We start from the raw sequence: 21,181 nt of genomic DNA, 5'->3' as shown, positions 1-21,181 counted from the left end.
GTAACTAATCACAACAGGGAATGCCTCATACCAGCTCTGAGGGTCCCAGTTGGCAAAGCCAGAGAGTGGCATGTCATAGCTCTTAATGATAGGTTATGCCCTTGGCTTTTGCAGCAGACCTCAGCAGCTCACTGCCAATTTCTTTATGGGTACTTGTCTCATGGATTTGAAGAATGAAATCCACAGACAATAATGGAAGGCAAGAGTGAAAGCAGTAGGATTTATTCAAGTGAGAACAAAGAGATAGAACTCTCACAGAGCAAATGGGGTCCAACAGTAGGCAGTTACATGAGTGTGTTTCTCTAGGGGTTTATGTAGCTCTTAAGTTAACACTATTGGTCCAAATTTATGCTAATCAGGTTTTAGAAAAGGAACAACTCTATTGGCTAGCTCTTGAGTCCAAACTTTCCTCTGTTAAGGTCTATCCTCACTACCCATTTTCTTGCTGCATATGGGGACTGGGAGAGAACACTATAGGGTGACAGGTCACCACACCCTGGCTCACAGTGCCTAGGCCCACATTGCCATAGCAGGTTCTGTACAGCCACTGCCTCTGCTCAAGCCTGCCTAGGCCACTGCATCACTGTTTCAGGGTTTGACTTCAATACTATCTAAAAGAGACCCCGTAGATTTAAGGACACATAAACTGAAAGTGAAAAGACAAACAGAGATATTACATGCAAAAAGTAACTAAAATAAAGCAGGGTTGGGGCTATAATTACATATGATGAAATGGATTTTAAGCAAAAACTTTCTAGAAACAAAGGAAGCATAATATGATATAAAGGTGAATTCAACAGGAAGTATAAAAATTATAAGTACATGCAGTTCAACATCAGAGAACTTAAATATATAAGACAGAAAATATTGACAGATCTGAAGGGAGAGTTTGATATCAAGACAATAATGGTAAGAAACTTTAATACTGCCCATTAAATAATGAATAGAACATCAAAATTGGAAATCAGTAAGAAATTAACTGGAACAAAACTATAGACCAATGGACCTAGCAAACATATGCAGATGTTTCCATTCAACAGCAGAATAATACACATTCTTCAAAGTGCACACAGAATATTCTCTGTAATAAATTACATTAAATTACAAAAAAAGTCCTATTTAAGAAGATTAAAATAATTTCAAGTATCTTTTAAAACCATAATGCAATAAAAATATGTCAATAACAATAAGAAAACAGGAAAATTCATAAATACATGGAAACCAAACAACATGCCCTGGAACAATTGATTCAAAAAGAAAACAAAAAGAAATATTTTTAAAATTTTTCAAAACAAATGAAAAATATACAAAACTTACCAAAATGTATGAGATACAGCAAAAGTAGTACTATGAGGGAAGTTTTATTGTATAAATGTTTACATTAAAAAGAACAAGATTTTAAACTTTAAAAAATTAACTTTACATGTTAAAGAGCTAGAAAAAGAACAAACTAAATGCAAAATTAGCAGAGGGGAGAAAATAATAAAAATTAGAACCAAAATAAATCAAAAACAGAAAACAATCAAATAATGTAAGTTGGTTCTTTGAAAAGATAAAAGAAAATCAACATATCCTAGTTAAATTAACTAAGAAAAATCAAGACTCAAATAAATAATCCAAAAGTGAAAGGGCAGGAACTATATTGGATGTGTTATAAATAAAAGGGATCATAGGGACTATTATGAACAATTATACTTCAACAAATCAGATTAGTCAGAAGATATGGACAAATCGCAGCAACATTCAGTCTACCAAGAATGAATTATGAAGAAACAGAAAGTTTAAAAAAAATAGCACATAAGAAGAATGAATCGATAATCAAAACATTTCAAGAAAGAAAAATCAAGTTGATGTCCTTACAGGCAAATTCTGACAGATATTAAAAGACTAATGATTTTTAATCCTTCTTCAACTATTTCAAAAAATAAAATAGGGAATGCTTCTAAATTCATTTTAAGTTTAGCATCACCCTGATACCAAATTTAGACAAAAGCAATAGAAAGAAAGAAAACTATAGTCAAATAACCCCTGATTAACATAGATGCAAAAATCCCCAAGAAAATACTAGCAAACAGATTTCAAGAACACAAGAAAGTTTATGTACTTTAACCAAGTAGAATTTATCTCCTCTATACAAGAATAGTTCACATTTTTATGCAAGACAATGAGATATACCACATTATGAGAAAAAAAGAATAAAACATGATAATCTCAATATATTAGGAATAGATTAGGAGTTAGGGAAGTTTGTGATATTGGAAAGATAATTTTTAATAAAATAATGAGTTGATTTATCTAAGCTGAATAACAAGGAATTTTAAAAGAAGATGACTGGACATAAGATGCAACTCAGTGGTAGAGTGTTTGCTTAGCATGTGCCAGCCCCTGGGTTCTATCTCTGGCACTGCCAAAAATAAAAGTAAAAGGAGATTGACAATGTATTAGAATAAACCAATCAATAGACTGGAGGCTGAGAACAATAAAAGTGATCACAGTGGGGGTAATAAATAAACAAAGTATGAGAAGTATTCACAGCCAGTGTAGGAAGCTGAAGATGCTGGGAGAGAAGAGGAAGTGGGAAATTGGAAAAGAATCATTGTGGATGACTCTGGAGGGAAGAAGGTCAAGAAATACACATAGACTTAGACTACCTGAGTGTTGAAATGATACTAGAAGATGGCAGCATTTCTGTTCTTAAGGAAAATCTATAAAATATGTGTCAACATCTTTGATATATCAGAGGGAATTATCATGGGTGTTATCAAATGACAAGAACAAGAAGGCATTAGGTGATGTATATGAAGGTCTTACTCAGATTGTTTTTTTTAAATAAGAGACTGAATGATAGTGATCTAGAAATAGCAATAAGTAATAGCAACAATACTTTTCTTACCTCATGTCCTTGAGATTTAAGAAAAGAAACAGTCATGTCTTGAGACATCGTGCCAGATAAACTTTCTGATGAGGGACGGAGTTTCACTTAAGACAAAGATAATAGGAAACACTCTCAGGAAAGTTTTCAAATTAAGGATAATTTGCTAATTATGAATTTGCAGTTCTAGTGAGCCCAGTGAGAGGATTTCTGCAGTAAGACAATAGGTTGGCTGGGAGCTGGTTCAGGTACAGTAAAAAATTTAGGTGACACTGTTTAGAAGGACTTACGCAGTTTTGCTGACTGATGAAAATGACATGGGAAACATGAACTTGGTCTGAAAGTTGTTAGAGGAGAGGCAGTTCTAAGTTTGGAAGCTAGTGAATCTGTATTTTTTGGCCAAAGTGCTGGTGAAGACAGATGCTCTCTGTAGAAGAGCCCAGAATTCAGATTCACATACTGAGTGGGTTGGATTGTTAATGGTGGATCCAAATATGTTTAGTAGCATTACTCTAAAAAATGCAGCACACACCAGGTACCAGAACAATGTGCTCAATGTATTATAAATATTAACCAGTTTAACCATCCCAACAAATCTGGGAGTTGCTAACTACTGTTACAGTCATTTTAAGCAGGGAGAAATCTGCGAAATGAAGAGATTTTGTCACTTATCTGGGCTTCCAAAGCTAGTAAGAGTAGAGAATAAAAAGAAGTCACAGAGAAGTTGCACACTTGGAAAAACCACCACATTTTCCCTTCCATCTATCTCCTTTTGGCCATTAATATAAAAATAATAACTGGAGCTCCAGGAATCACATTGAACCCAGGATGATCTGGAGGAATGGCAAGAAAAATGAAATCCTGGATCTGCAATGATAACCCAAAGCTGTCAGACAGCCTGGAATTCCTAATCCCAGAGTGATTTTACATGGGAACAAAATATCCATTGTTCTAGTTTTTGGTTTTTTTGTTTTGTTTTGTTTTTTCTGTTAAATGCAAGCCATGACTATGTAAAGTCAAGAAAACTTACTACTCAGAAACCAGATAAATAAACTACTATAAAAATGGGGGAAATATTAGTTTCTTTATTAAATACTGAAGTTAAGGACTGAAATGAGTTTCTGGGGTTAAGCATCATTTTTAGAAAAAAAAAAGTTTCAGATAGTACAAAATTGGAGGTAAGAAAATGTAAACAACTCAAATTCACTATTAGGTTTCTCCAAAAAGAGCATAGAGATGGGGTGGCAAATGAAAAGCATATAGGATCTAAAAAGTCTAGGTTCGGGGACTTGATGATTTCATTTTGTATTAAGACATGGAATAAACTAGGATATATTTGCCTTGTTTTCTTTATTAAAATTTTGTGTATTTTCTTTATGGCATGGGGAAAATTATAAATATATGTAATTATCTAGATCTCTACAGAGGGTGGGTGGAGAGTGATAGAAAGGAAGCAGAGAGAAATGAAGAATGAGACTGAGACACAATTCAAATGGTGTGAATTTCTATTTGTGTGTGATGCTGTAAGTGAAATGAAATTTCCAAATAAAGTAAAATCAGTTTAAGGCTCTCAATTAAAATAAACACAACAGTTAAAGACAGATAAGTGTCATACCATATAGCACAGAATGTAAAATAAGTTTGCACCTGCATAGCCTTAATTTATAAACTCTTCCTGGTGATTGCTAATTATATCATAATATTTTAATAACAAAATATATTTAGCCTTTTGATCAAACTCACTAAAAAGTTTTACCTGACTTCCAACTTTGAAGTAAGAGTTATCCTGGGAGAATATTTTTGTATTTAAATATCTGAAATTGAAAATGAGAACTTCATGGTGCATTTGAAAGAGTACTTCAGAAAGATTTCTATGGTAAATTGTTTATGTGCCAGTAAATTTTCTAATAGATATTTCACCAGTCTGCTAAAGTTTCAACCAAGCAAAATATAATAGGAATGAATTATCTCATTTTCTGTTTCCTTTCAAAAATAACTATTTTGTTAAAAATCTACAAAGTTTTACTTTGTGCTTTTCAGAAATCCTTTATCCTTTAGAAAAGTTTTGAGAAGAGACAAGCAATGTATACATTACCTTTTTCACAGAATTGTTAATATAGTTATATTTTGACATTATGTAGAAACTAAGTTAAGCATTTTATATTGAGGTCTTAGTGGATGCATTATCAGGGTTACAAATAAAAATAAAAATTTTCTCTGCTTACAGATTATAACTAAAATGTTTTTAAAGTATTGAATTGCTTTGGAAGAAAGAAAATCAACCTTCTTTCTCACTATTCTACTTCTAACAATTGATATAATTCCTAGGGGGCTTTCTTGGACATGATAGTGTTGGGTTGGTGTTGTCTTTAGATATGGAGGATATATATGAGAAGTAACTCCTTTCCATTATATCCTTGACAGTACTCATTTGTCTGTATCATTAAACACATGATGCAAAATAGACAAAGATAATGTATTCAATTTCTAAAATCAGATATAATTTTGATTTTTCAAATCCAACAAAATTCCCACATGCAAATAATATCCCTTTCAAGGTGTTTTAGTGTAAAGAAATACTTTATATGAAACTTGATATCAATACATTTTTCAAAGGGCACACTTACTTATACCATTGAAATAGAAATATTTCTTTTTTTTACCTCATTAAAATTATTGCCATCTAGTGGATATATATATACAGTCACTTCAAAAAATACAAAAGTACCATGGAAATATAGGAAAAAATTGTTTTCTACACTCTAGAACTTCATTTTTCCAGACGTAACCACTGCTAGAAGTTGATTATTTTATTTTTCCAGAGATAATTTGGGAAAACATAAATGAATCAATGTGAACAGAAGATAGACTTTTAACAAATACAAGTAGCAAATTCACATACATATGAAATGATTGTGTATCAGAAATCTTGCTATACTTAACCAAACCTTGATCTAAAACCTTGAATAAAACACTTCTCTTCACTCACTGCTCCCAACCCAGCTAAATCAGCATGGATACCCATCTCTTATCACTTTAGCATTGCCTTGCTTGATTTTCTGTATGGTAATTCTCAATGTTTGAGATTATCCTTTCAAATTAATTAATTGAGTTGCTTGTATATTTGTGGTTTGTGTTCTACTACTGGATTATAAGCAATTTGAAGGCAGGGACTACTTTCTTTTCTTTTTATTTTTTATGTCTCTAGTACCTACCACAGTGCCTAAAATATATTAAAGATGAATGCTTTTCTACTTTGCTTCTTTCACTTAACAATATATTTCAAATATCATTCAGTCCCATAGAAAATAATTTTACTTGACTACATGCCATTTGATTGTACAACTGCCCCATGTTTGGGACATGGTTTATTTAACTAGCTTAATGGATAGCCATGCTGTTTCTATTATTTTGCTATGACAAATAATTCTGCAATAAATACACTGGCATACACATATATTTTTAGGTTGCAAAATAAAATTCTTGGATAAAGTCCTAGATTACAATTGCCAAATGGAAGAGGATATGTATTTTTATGTTGATGTATTTTGCCAAATTAATCTCTCAAGATACTCTTCTAATTCCCTACATAGTGTATGAGAATGAGTGTTTTCAAAGATTCTCATCCATATAGTGTGGATAAAATTATGTTGTTTTAATTTTTCTTTTGTTATGATTGAATTTTGGCATATTTTACACATTTAAAAATCAATTTTTTTTCTGTTTGAATAGTCTTTTACATATAATTTTATCAGGAGTTCATTGATTTATGGGCATTCATTAAAGGGAATAAAATAGTCCATGTGTTTTCTTTTGACTAGGTTTTAGACATATTCTATAAACTCACAATTTTAATTTTTGCACACTCCTATATAGCACTTATTTCTTTTACAACTGTTCAGTTTACTTTTGTTTACAGAGGTTATCACATTTCAAGATCATAAAAAGTGTCATATGTTTTCTATTATTTATCTTTATAGCTTCTTCTTTTACAATTATGAGGCATTTGAAAATTATTTCCCCATAAGAAATAAAGTTGTAATTCAAGTTGTTCCCCCTTCCATTTGGCTAGCCAGTAATATCAGTTTTATTTATTGAATTATACTTCTTTTTCAACCTATGTGCAATTTCATACTTTGAACTAAACCATTAGGTTCAATGTTTGAATTCTCTGTTTTGTATTTGTTGCCTATGTATATTAAAATTGCCACAGAAAAATAATAATTTTAAAATTTTCATGGGGTTGGTAAACTGCTAATATATTGTTATAGTTTTATCCAACATCATTAACAATTTTAAACTTGGACAATTTGGCAATGTCCAACAAAATCTTAATCATTTATGTGGATATATTTAACAGTATAGACAGATTTAGATATAATTAACATCTTTATAATTTTATAACATAAGCATATGAATTAAGCATGCTACTTCATATATTATTTTTTTGCCTGTCAGTATTTTTCAAATATTTATTTTTTAATTTTTCATCTTAAGTTTATTTTTATTATTATCTTTTGTGGAAATTTGTGAGACTATTTATCTTATTTTTGAATGCTTCCATATTGCATATAGGAAGACTATTGATTTCTATATGTTTATTAGAATTCAACAAACAATATATTCTTTCATTATTTATAGTTTTTCACTGATGCATATATGTTCTTTTGTATCCTTTTTACCTCAAATTTTAAAAAAATAAGTTGGATTTTCTTATATTTAAGATAAACATATAGAAGTTTCAATTTTAGTGTGTTCAATTATTTGACTATTTCTTCTATCTGTTCATGTCCATTTGAAGATTATCTAATACCTATTAATTTTCAAATATCGTTTATCAAAACCATACACAGTATGGCATGATTAATGTCACAACTGTATATATTCGATTAAATAGACAATGCAGATATTTGAATAGTGATTACAAAGTTAATTATACTCTTTATAAACAATATATATGTATGCATATATCATGTGAACACTTTAAACACTAAAACATGGATTAGAACATTATAAATAAATGGTAATCCAATTGCTAATAAATATTGAAGTTCTTTTCTCAGTTCTCATTCTTCTCTTACTCTTTCTTGTAGTTACAGTTTTACTTACCTAACCTGGAACATTAAAATTACATTCTCATAATAGCTGAGGTAGCATATAAAAAGTGATGAGTAGTTATAACTAGAGACATAAGATTTTTCTGTAGCTTTCTACTCTCTTCTGGTATCCAAATGAACTTTTTTGATACACTAAACTAGAACTGTCCAAATATTTGAATTTATTCCCCAACAGAGCCTTGCCTTTGCAACTTTAATTTTATTATTTCTAAGTAGAGTTTGATGTGAAGTCATTATAGATTTTTATTAATTTCTTTTAACAAAGATAGATTTTTTCCCTCTGATCAACCAATAAAATTCACATATCAACACTTATGATTTTGTTTTTGGCAACTTGTTCAAGAAATGCTACATTATTTGACTTAAAAAAGTGTTAGATGGTAACCTATTGACTCTTACAATGATTATGTGTTAATAATAAAGAAGACACCTGTAGGGACAACAAAATACAAATGATCTCTCTGATAAGTGGATGATGTTACATAATGGGGGGTGGCAGGGAGGCAAGAATGGAGGAAGGAGGGACTGAACAGAGAGAAAAGAGGGGTGAGAGGGGTGAGGGAGAAGGAAAAAAATAATAGAATGAATCAAGCACCATTACCCTATGTAAATGTATGATTACACAAATGGTATGCCTCCACTTCATGTACAGAGAAACAAGATGTATCCCATTTGTTTACAATAAAAAATAAATAAATTTTTAAAAAATTAATATAAAAATAATTTAAATGAAGTTAATTTTTATAGTTTGTTCCTTAATGACACCATAATTCTTTGGAATACTTATTATATAAAGTAAGAATCCATTTTCCCCCATTCAGAGACCCAATTGTCAAAATTTATTGCAGTGTTTATAATTTAACAGCTAATTTGTCTTGGCATCTCTATCATCTGCCAAATTTTCCTATGTGTATTGATCTTTTTACCTATTCCTACGATAGCAACACAATGATTTGGTAATTATAGGTTTAAATAAATATTGATATTTCATAAATGATATTCCCAATTTTTTTCAAAATACTTTAGTTTTTGTTGATCCAACTTTTCCTTATACATTTTTAATTGGTCAATTTCTAAGAGATTCCAAATTTAATTGAATATATAGATCCATGTCTTCCAAATTCACATATGTATAAAACATTTCTAACATTTCCTCATAGAGTATGATGTTTTCCATAAGGTTTTCTTATACTGTCTTATGAAATTAAGAAACTTCCCCTCTCCTCTTAATAAGCTAAGGTTTCATATCATTAACTTTCTCCATGATTTTTTCTTTAAACCTACAGTTTCTTTAGTTCTGTATTTTTTATTTTGTTCTTATTTTATTTTATGGATGTTATAACTACAGTTACAACTTTGAGTTTTTAAACATAATTATTCTAGAGTTTTTCAAATTGTCCCAAATTTTTCATCTCTTCATCTCCTCTAGAGCGAATTAGCATTTTGTGCTTTATTTTTTCCTTATTAAGTTATGTTCATATGTCTTAGAATTATCCTGCAATACTTACTTTGAGTAGCATAATTTTTGCTTTTCTCTGACCTAGTTAAAATTGTGTTTCGTATGAAGTAAAGCCTAAGAAAATGAAGGATGTTTTGTGGTTTTTTGTTTGTTTATTTGGGTGTTTTGATTTGTTTTCTCACATGACAAGATGCATAGAGGGAAGAAGCCAGGATTGCTGTAGCAGCTCAAGGATGAAATCAAGGAATCTGTTTGTATCTGTCTTCATGCTCTGTCATCCATAATGAGGGGTTTTTATCCTTATGGTCTCAATATGACAGCTGTACCTCCAGATATCATGTTACTTTTTCAGGCAGATATAATAGGAATGCCCCAAGGATTTTCTTGGGACATGTGGGCCAAGAAGCCCTCACCCACAACTAACACTATCAGTGACTGGAAAGGACTCACAATCTAGCTCTATAGGAGACTGAGCAGTCCACTAGTTTGATTTACATAACTTGAAGTGCAAAACCACCAAGGCGCAGGAGGTTTGTGGAGATTGTTCAACATTTAGCCTGTAATCAGTTTCTCTCTCTCTCCTCTCCTGTTCCTGCTTCACTAGGACTGGATTCTGTTTTCCATTCCCCTGGCTCAGACTCCCAGGTCTGTTTCTACATCCTGCATTCAGAAGGACACAGCTTCAGAACCTTTGTATGATTGTGTTTCTGATCCATGAAGAGATGTTTATATTTTGGGAACCTGACATTACCATTTACAAATTTACTTTTTATATTTTTACTATCATTTTTATGGGCTTAGAGGGTAAGAGGAGTTGGCAAAACATGGCCTTACAATATTATCTTAACAAAATGCACACATGATGCTTAATATTTTAGATAATTTAGAACAATATAAAACTTTCAAAAATAATGTATCCTTTATCCAGTTTCCATTGTTAGTATCACACACAACCATAGAACATTATCACAAGAAATTAACCTTGAGGCAATACCATTAAACTACAGTTTGTTTGAATTTTACCTGTTTTTCACTAAAGTCCTTCTGTTCCAGAATACAATTCAAGATTCCACTACATAGTCATCTTGTTTTAGTCTTCTCCAAACAGTTCTTTAGTCTTTCTTTGTCCAGGAAAAGGATATTTGTCAGGTGCCTCTTGTTGCTTTGGTAGAATGTCTTTCAAACGGGGATTGCTTGATGTTTCTTTCATTTGAAGCAATGTATTATTGGGAAGAATAGGACAGAGGAGATGTGTTCTGGTGCTCTCCTCCGTGCACCCTTTCTGGATACATAACGTCCCTAAGTACACTTACATGGCATCAAATCTCAATGGTGTCTTCCAGCTCTCTACACTGTCAAGTTCATTACCCTTTAGAAAGTACTATTAGGAAGAGATATGTTGAGTCTGTGCACATAGTTTCCGTTTAACCTTTACCTTCATTTTAATATCTTCTGTGGATCTTACCTCCTGGTATTATTAGCATGGTGAGCTTCTATTTTGCTTATTTCATACAAATTTATTAATAAGAATTATTTTATAAAGAAGAGTCCAATCTACTTCTCTAGTCAGTTATGTATTTATATCTGCATAACTTTGCTGTTTTTTTATTTGGATAATAATCCAATAACATAGTTTTTTTTTTTTTTTTCAGTTGTTTAAATTTGTTTTGTTTTGTTCTAGTTTTGGCCATTGGGAGTTTTCCCATATCCTGGGCTCCTACACTTTTGTTTTGTTTTTTCTTATTTTTAGCACTTCCTTGATTTCTGGAACTACAAAATGCAAAGGCCAGGATAACAACTTCCTCTTGGTGACATTCACACCCTTTGCTATCAGTGATGTACAGTACGATAGGGTTTAGGAGCCACCAATTGATGAGGACCCTAGTAGGTGTGATGTTGACAGTAATTGTGTTATTTCTCTCTGCTGTTACTGTGGGTGTGGCTGTCCAGAAGCAGGACATCAGATCCTCCTCAAACCACTGGGTTCATTTGAGTATGGGTTGTTGGCTCTGGGCTTTTATTCCCTCTAGTCTTGACAATGAATTGTTCATCAAGATTTGAGCCAGCAATAGATCATGGGTACAACTACGTATAATTTTCCTCAGTGGCAGAGTAACCCCAAGTGTCAGCACCAAAAAAAGAAAAAAGGAAAGAAGAAAAGAAAGAAGGAAGATTAAGAAGATTAGCAACAATAGCACAACAGAAAAGAAAACAAAAAGAATAAATAAAAAGATAAAAAATATTAAAATTTTAAAAAGAAAGCAGGAGAAAAAGAAAAAAAAAAAGGGAAAAGAGAAAGAAAATTAAAATTCTAAATATACTTCCTTGAATTCTACTAGATGTTCAAACCACTGATTTTAAAAGGAAGCATCTTTCTCCATATTTCAGCCGAGTCTCTTACTATATAAAATTCTTGTTTCAGAGTCTCTCCCCAGGGCCAAAATGGCTATTCACTGAGCCCATACAGTGTAATTGTCATGAGGTCTGGGATCCCAGAGAAGGGAAAATGTAGGGAACTCTGCTGTCCAGAGCAGTAAACTGAGAAAATAGGACTCTTCCGAAGATGGTTCCCAGTTACAGTTGTATAAGAATATAGTGAAAAGTACAGAGAACTTCTTCAGAGCCAGCATGCAGTTCTTAGGTCTTTTATCTGTTAGTATGTTTGCAAGTTGCTCGATTGTGCAGCTTATCCAGACTCTCCCTATTTCATCTATATCCCATCCAAAGATGTGTTCTCCCTTCCCCTGCCCTGCAGAGAAATGGTTCTGAGGTACTCTGCTGTTTCACTATTCAAAATCTCTCAATTTCTCCAGGTCTCTTTCTCTCTGTTTTTGAATTCTAGCACTCTCACCTGGCCACCACCTCAGCAAGGAGCTACACAATCTATTGTTATTATTATATCTCTTCTTGAAGAAGGCATGTACGAGGTGCCACTAAGGTACCATCTTCATTTCTCCCACCCAGGAACCCCCATCATTATTCTGAATTTTAAAAAATATATATTTTAAGTATGGAATAATTATTGATGGAATAATAATTTGAATGGAATAGCTGGGTATAAACTGTAGGCAGATAGGGCATGGCTGGAGGGAGTGGGTCACTGGGAGTATGTCTTAGGGATTATTTATTTTGTCCCTGGCTCCGGACATTTGCTTTCTGCTTCCAATCTGCCATGAGCTGAGAAGCTTTTCTCCTCCATAATGTTTTGCCTCACCTCAGGTCCACAGCAATGTAACTGACTGACCACAGACTGAACTTTGGAAACCATGAGCCCAAATAAGATTTTCTCTTCTAAGTTGTTGCTGTCAAGGATATTAGTCACAGTGATGGAAAGTTGACTAACATAAGGAGTGAATTACGGAAGATAAAAATATATTTGAGAGTTTGTTTTTGTACTAGGGGTTGAAAATAGGGTGCTTCACACATGCTAGGCAAGTGCTGTACCTCTGAGCTATATTTCCAGTCAAGAAAATGGATCATACAGGGGAAAATTAGAATTAGTAGATTATTATACAAGGATAGCTAATATGAGGTGGTATCAGGTGTACAAAAGAAGAGGCTCCTAGGTTTAGATCATTGCAGAGAGAACTTAACTAGAAAGTAGTTTATTTTTTGAGAATAATAATCAAGGGGCACTTGATATTTTGAGGAAAGAAAGTAGAAAAGACAGTAGACATAGGTGAATACAATCTTAACTACAGGACAGCATTAAAGGCTCATTTGTGGTTTCAATTGAAACATGACCTTATGGTAACCACATTCACCTATAGGAGAGCAAGGTTCAAACAGGTGGATTATGATTTACCAGAGAATTGCAACAAAAGGAGAATGTGGCAAGAAATTCGAGATCATAAGCAATGAAAATTCTAATTATAATTCAAAAGACCAAAATTAAGCTCCCATTGAAAACCATCCAGGAGACAAAAGTTTAGTGGATTGTGGTCCCTGATAGAGGTCAACATATTATCAGAGTGACAGCACTAAAGGAAAAGAGTAAAATGTGTTTAAGTGAGATTTTAGAATATTTAATAGTAAAAACTACAGATTATGACCATGATTTTCAGAGGAAGAGGTACAGATAAGGTAAAGAAATCTAGGAAATGAGAATTTGAAATGTTGGAAGAATATTAGGACTTTTGACAGTAGTAGTACTGAAGAAGATAAGAGTAAATCAGAATTCAAATAAGACTGGCACCACGTTCAAAAAATGACAGATGATAGATAGATCGATAGGTAGATAGATAGATAGATAGCTTTCGAGTGCAGCCTGACATCATGACATGTAAACCTCGGGGAGGAAGTCAGGGATTTGAAATAGAAAATGGTTTGAAAACATTGATCAAAGAGTGAATCTACCCCTCTCACAGAAAGACTGGTATATATCACTTGGAAGAAAAAACTTGACTTCTGCAGTGTCCTTAAGAGAGACCTAAAAGTCAATCAATTAAAACAGAATCAATTAAAACAGAAGAGCTCAGCTTGTGTTATAGAAAATTTTGCTAAAAATTGGCTATACCACAAGACTTTAAAAGTGACTTCAGAATTGAGGTGGATTTAAGAAGTTGGGCTAAAAAAATCCAGGGCCATAAGCATGAAAGCTAATGGTGACAATGTTTTAGAAACATGGACTTTTGGCAGCAACTGAGAAAGCAAATGAGCAATTCTATGATATCAAGGAAGATAGATATGAAGCAAAATGCCCATTATATATGTAACATAAGTAGTCTACCTATTTTTTAAACAAGTACAACATTTTCATTTGTGTAGAAAATGTATTAAAAAATCTACAAATTATTTTTTTAGATAGAAACAATGTTGGATTTGTGTATGATACATTTAGTTACTGTCTGAATTCAAACAAGTGTGCACTGTTTCTACCATCAAAATTTATAAAAGCATAAGAGAAGCAAGTAACATCAAAGTGTGTATAAAGTTATGCCAGTTATATATAAGAAAGTATTGTGAGAGCAGAAAGACAGCTGTGTCCAATTCAGAACAATACACCAAGTTACTAATAATAAATAGTTCTCTCTCAGGACTGGCATCATAAGACAAATAGTAAACTTTCTAACTTACAAATTTTATATGACAATAATTTTTGATGAGAAAATAAAGGAGACTGACAGGGAGGAAGGAAGGGAGAGGAAGAGACAGAAAGTGAGACAAACTTTTGATGCTTGTACATCCCACAAAATTTCTATTACATATCTAAACACACTGTCAACTTTTTTCACTCGAGTATATTTTTTAACTGCCAAATAGATGCCAGATGAATTTCTCCTGGGCTTGGGAAAATTGTAGTTTTTAAGACCTTCAGCATCCATGCAAGATTAAAGCTTACAACTTAGTCAGCACTCTCTAATAGAAATATGAGAGCCACATATGTAATTTAAAATTTTTCTAGTGGCCATACTTTAAAAAAAAAAAAAGTAAAATTAACACTAACAACTTATTTTACTTAACTCTATGTATTCAAAATATTATCATTTCAGTGTGCAATCAACATAAATATTATTAATGAAACATTTTATACTTGTTGCACTATCCTTAAACCCTGTAATATTTAACTTATAAAACATCACAATTTGGATTCAAAACTTTCATCATGTATACTTAAACTATATGAGATTTGATAAACATACAATTTTTTAAAAAGTATACTGACATGCAACAAGTTACCCAAATATATTTAAAATTTTCAAAAAGCTAACTCAAATAGCATAAATCATTTTGCTTTAATATTTACATCCAAATTAATAAAACTGGCTTATCGCTTATAGAAGAATGTGTTTTACCTTGAAACAAAATCATCTCACTTTCAAAACTGTCTCTCCAGTTAAGTGCATTTAGTAACTCTTGTGTCAACTCAGTATTAGAAGACTTCAAATTTTTATTGTACATTTGAGGTCAGTTCACATAATGTCAATGAGGCTTAAAATCTGCATATTGAATCATGTTGAAAATGTGTAAAATAATTATTATTGATTTGCTTCCTGCAATGTTTTCATTTCAGCATAAATTTCACTTCCCTCACTAGATTACAAGTAGGATTTTTGTTTCTTTGGTACTATGAATTTCACTTGTTCAAGGCAGAGTTGTAACAATAAAAAATGTAAATTACACACACAGCAATTTTATTGAATATTAAATATTTGGCAAACATTCCTTTTGTTTCAAGAAAATTTTGAATTTAACATTATAAAAAAATCCATATACCATTTGTCCACAACTCAAGCAATGATAATTGATGAAGTACACAAGATCTTTAAGTTCATTGTCTTCTATTTCTTTCAAAATGTTCCAGAAACTGATACTGATTCGGGGCACTAGCATATATACACTGAATAGTTTTAACAACCTTAAACATATTATTTTTACTAGAATTATCTCAGAAAACTAAGCACAGACATTTTTAACATATATTATACATTAGAATGAAGCAATACAAGAAATAACCATTTCAATTTTAATAATTCTGGAATATTAACTGAATTGGAGCACACACTGTGTATCATGATAGAAATTTGTTTTTTGATATTTAGTTTATGAAAATATTCTAAAAAAGTAAGCTATGAGTTTTGTTTTTAGACTGCTAAATAACTTTCCTTTGTTAACTTAGATGACTTCCAAGGGGGGAAAAATGAAATCAAAATATTGAGTACATATTTTCACAAAATACATAAAAGAAGCTTTTCTTTTCTTTTTGAAAATTTTTATTTTGACGAAGTTGATTACATTAATAGAAAGTTTTTTATCTTCTGAGTCATGGTTGGTGGTTTAATTCTTTCACAATATGAACATGTCATTTTTAGTCTTTCCCCATAATTTTGTAATCAAGTTTCCATAACTGAAATAATTTCCCATCAGTCCATACAAAAGTGGCTTTCTTTCTTATGCAAGAATCCAAATCATTTCAGATTGTGTCTAAATTATAAATTTAAATTACTTTAAGAATAATTTTAAAATATTTTTCACTTTTAATTCTGATTTCAGGAAACCAGTATGATTGCCTTTTTGACTGATGATAGGTATTTGCTGAATATGTTCTTTCTAACACAATGAACAAGGTTTTTGTGTTACTATGATGCAGCACATTGCAATTGCCATTCAACATATATTTTTATAAAACTTCTATGCTTTTTTAATATTTTTAGTTATATTAAAGGTCCAGCATAATAATGTTTTCTTTTTTAAATTTATTTTTGTGAGTTTATTTATTTTTTATTGTAATCAAATGGGTACAACTTGTTTCTCTGGTTGTACATGAAGTAGAGGCATACCATTTGTGTAATCATACATTTACAAAGGGTAATAATGTCTGATTCATTCTGTTATTTTTCCTTTCCCCCACGCCCCCTGCCCCTCTTTTCCTCTAAATAGTGCATTCTTCCTCCATTCTTGCCTCCCTCCCACCCCCTTTTATGTATCATCATCCCCTTATCAGTGAGATCATTCATCCTTTGCTTTTTTGAGATTGGCTTATCTCACTTAGTATGATATTCTCCAACTTCATCCACTTGCCTACAAATGCCATGATTTTATTCCTCTTTATGGCTGAGTAATATCCCATTGTGTATATATACCACAGTTTCTTTATTCATTCATCTATTGAGGGGCATCTAGGTTGGTTCCACAATCTGGCTATTGTGAATTGAGCAGCTATGAACATTGATGTGGCTGAATCTTTATAGTATGCTGATTTTAAGTCCTTTGGGTAGGTCAAGGAGAGGGATAGCTGGGTCAAATGGTGGTTCCATTCCAAGTTTTCTAAGGAATCTCCACACTGCTTTCCAGACTGGCTGCATTAATTTGCAACCCGACCAGCAATGTATGAGTGTACCTTTTTCCCCACATCCTCGTCAATCCCTATTGTTGCCTGTATTCTTGATAATTGCCGTTCTAATTGGGGTGAGATGGAATCTTAGGGTAGTTTTAATTTTCATTTCTCTTATTACTAGAGATGTTGAACTTTTTTTCATATATCTGTTGATTGCTTATACAGTGAAGTGTCTGTAAAGTGTCTGTTCATTTCCTTAGCCCATTTGTTGATTGGGTTATTTGTATTCTTCATGTAATGTTTTTTGAGTTCTTTATAAATTCTGGAGATTAGTGCTCTGTATGAAGTATGAGTGGTGAAGATTTTCTCCCACTCTATAGGCTCTCTCTTCACATTGCTGATGGGTTACTTTGCTGAGAAAAATCTTTTTAGTTTGAATCTATTCCAGTTATTGATTCTTGCTTTTATTTCTTGTGCTTTGGGAGTCATGTTAACGAAGTCTGATCCTAAGTTGACATGATGAAGATTTGGACCTACTTTTTCTTCTATAAGATGCAGGGTCTCTGGTCTGATTCTGAGGTATTTGATCCATTTTAAGTTGAGTTTTGTGCAGGGTGAGAGATAGGTGTTTAGTTTCATTCTGTTGCATATGGATTTCCAGTTTTCCTAGCACCATTAGAATAGGCTGTCTTTTCTCCATTGTGTGTTTTTGGCATCTTTGTCTAGTATGAGAAAACTGTATTTATTTGGGTTTGTGTCCATGTACTCTATTCTGTACCATTGATCTGCTTGTCTATTTTGGAGCCAATACCATGCTGTTTTTGTTACTATTGCTTCATAGTATAGTTGAAGTTCTGGTATTGTGATACTCTCTGCTTTGCTCTTCCTGCTAAGGATTGCTTTAGCTATTCTGGGTCTCTCATTTTTCCAAATGAATTTCATGATTGCTTGCTCTATTTCTGTAAGGTACATCATTGGGATTTTAATTGGAATTGCATCGAATCTGTATGGCACTTTTGGTAGTATAGCCATTTTGACAAAATTAGTTCTATCTATCCAAGAACATGGGAGATCTTTCCATAGTCTAAGGTTTTCTTTAATTTCTTTCTTTAGTGTTCTGTAGTTTTCATTGTAGAGGTCTTTCAGCTCTTTCATTTGATTGATTCCCAAGGTTTTTTTTTTTTTTTTTTTTTTTTTGAGGCTATTGTGAATGGGGTAGTTTTCCTAAATTCTCTTTCTGAGAATTCTTCACTTTTGAATAAAAATACATTAGATTTATGAGCATTGATTTTATATTCTGCTATTTTTCTGAATTCATTTATGAGTTCCAGAAGTTTTCTGGTGGAATTTCCCAGCTCCTCTAAATATAGAATCATGTCATCAGCAAATAGGAATAGTTTGAGTTCTTTTCCTGTTTGTATCTCTTTAATTTCTTTGGTCTGTCTAATTGCTCTGGCTAGAGTTTCAAGGACAATGTTGAATAGAAGTGGTGAAAAGGGCATCCCTGCCTTGTTCCAGTTTTTAGGGGGAATGCTTTTGCTTTTTCTCCATTTAGAATGACATTGGCCATGGGATTAGAATAGATAGCCTTTACAATGTTGAGGAATGTTCCCAGTATCCCTATTTTTTCTAGTGTTTGGAGTATGAAATAATGCTGCATTTTACCAAATGCTTTTTCTGCATCTATTGAAATAATCATGTGATTCTTGACTTTAAGTTGTTGATATGGTGAATTACATTTATTGATTTCCTGATGTTGAACCAACCTTGCATCCCTAGGATAAAACCCACCTGATCGTGATGCACTATCTTTTTTAATATGTTTTTGCATGCAATTTGCTAAAAATTTTTTCAGAACTTTTGCATCAATGTTTATTAGGGATATTGGTCTGAAATTGTCTTTCCTCGATGTGTCTCTGTCTGGTTTAGGTATCAGAGTGATATTGGCTTCATAGAATGAGTTTGGAAGGGTTCCCTCCTCTTCTATTTCATGAAATACTTTGAGGAATATTGGAATGATCTCTTTTTTAAAGGTTTTGTAGAAATCTGCTGAGAATCCATCTGGTCCCAGACTCTTCTTTGTTAGTAGGCTTTTGATGACTTCTTCTATTTCATTACTTGAAATTGATCTATTTAAATTGTGTATGTCCTCCTGATTCATTTGAGTGAATCATATGTCTCTAGAAACCTGTTGATGTCTTTGAGACTTTCTATTTTGTTGGAGTACAGATTATCAAAATAGCTTCTAATTATGTTTTGTATTTCAATAGTGTCTGTCATGATATTTCCTTTTTCATCCTGAATTTTAGTAATGTGAGTTTTCTCTCTCCTTCTCTTTTTTATTGTGGTTAAGGGTTTATCAATTTTGTTTATTTTTTCAAAGAACCAACTTTTTATTTTTCAATTTTTTTCAATTGTTTCTTCTGTTTCAATTTCATTAATTTCAGCTCTGATTTTAACTATTTCCTGTCTTCTACTACTTTTGGTGTCAATCTGTTCTTTTTCTAGGGCTTTGAGCCGTAGTGTTAAGTTGTTTATTTGTTAATTTTTTTCTTCTTTTATTGAATGCACTCCATGAAATAAATTTTCCTCTAACTACTGCTTTCATAGTGTCCTAGAGATTTTGATATGTTGTGTCTTTGTTCTCGTTATCTCTAAGAATTTTTTTATGTCCCCCCTGATGCCTTCTGTTATCCATTCATCATTCAATAGCATACTATTTGATCCCTAGTTGTTGGAGTAGTTTCTGTGATTTATTCTGTCATTTATTTCTAATTTCAATCCATTATGATCTGATAGAATACAAGGTAGTATCTCTATATTCTTGTATTTGCTAACAGTAGCTTTGTGGCATAATATATGGTCTATTTTAGAGAAGGATCCATGTGCTGCTGAGAAGAAAATGTATTCGCTCTTTGTTGGAAGGAATATTCTATATACGTCCATTAAGTCTAAATTATCAATTGTGTTATTGAGGTATACGCTTTCTTTGTCCAATTTCTGTTTGGAAGATCTGTCCAGTGGTGAGAGAGGTGTGTTAAAGTCACATAGTATTACTGTGTTGTGGTCTATTTGGTTTCTGGAATTGAGAAGGATTTGTTTGATGTATATGGATGAGCCACTGTTTGGGGCATAGATATTTATGATTGTTATGTCTTGCTGATTTATGCTTCCCTTAAGCAGTATGAAAATGTCTTTATCCCTTCTGACTAACTTTGGCTTGAAGTCCACATTATCTAATATGAGGATGGATACTCCAGCTTTTTTGCTGAGTCCATGTGCATGCTATGTTTTCTCCCATCCTTTCACCTTTAGTCTGTGGGTATCTCTTTCTATGTGATGAGTCTCTTGAAGGCAGCATATTGTTGGGTCTTTCTTTTTAATCCAGTCTGCCAGTCTATGTCTTTGGATTGATGAGTTCAGGCACTAACATTCAGGGTTATTATTGAGATATGATTTGTATTCCCGATCATTTGGCTTATTTTTTTTTTTTAACATGACTTCGTTTCTCCTTTGTTTGACTATTTCTTTAGGGTAGGTCCTCCCTTTGCTGATTTACGTCATTATTTTTCATCTTCCTCATGGAATATTTTGCTGAGAATGTTCTGTAATGCTGGCTTTCTACTTGTAAATTCTTTCAGCTTTTGTTTATCATGGAAGGCTTTTATTTCATCACCAAATCTGAAGGTAAGTTTTGCTGGGTATAAGATTCTTGGTTGGCATCCATTTTCTTTCAGAGCTTGAAAAATGTTCCAGGCCCTTCTAGCTTTTAGGGTCTGGATTGAAAAATCTGCTGATATTCATATTGGTTTCCCCCTGAATGTAATTTGATTTTTTTCTCTCACAGCCTTTAAAATTCTTTCTTTATTTTGCATATTAGGTATTTTCATTATAATGTGCCTTGGTGTGGGTGTGTTGTAATTTTGTATATTTGGAGTCCTATAAGCCTCTTGTAT

The sequence above is a fragment of the Sciurus vulgaris genome (assembly GCF_902686455.1).
Source record: "Sciurus vulgaris genome assembly, chromosome: 10".
NCBI classification, from domain to species: Eukaryota; Metazoa; Chordata; class Mammalia; order Rodentia; family Sciuridae; genus Sciurus; species Sciurus vulgaris.
Note: the sequence above shows the minus strand (reverse complement) of the source record.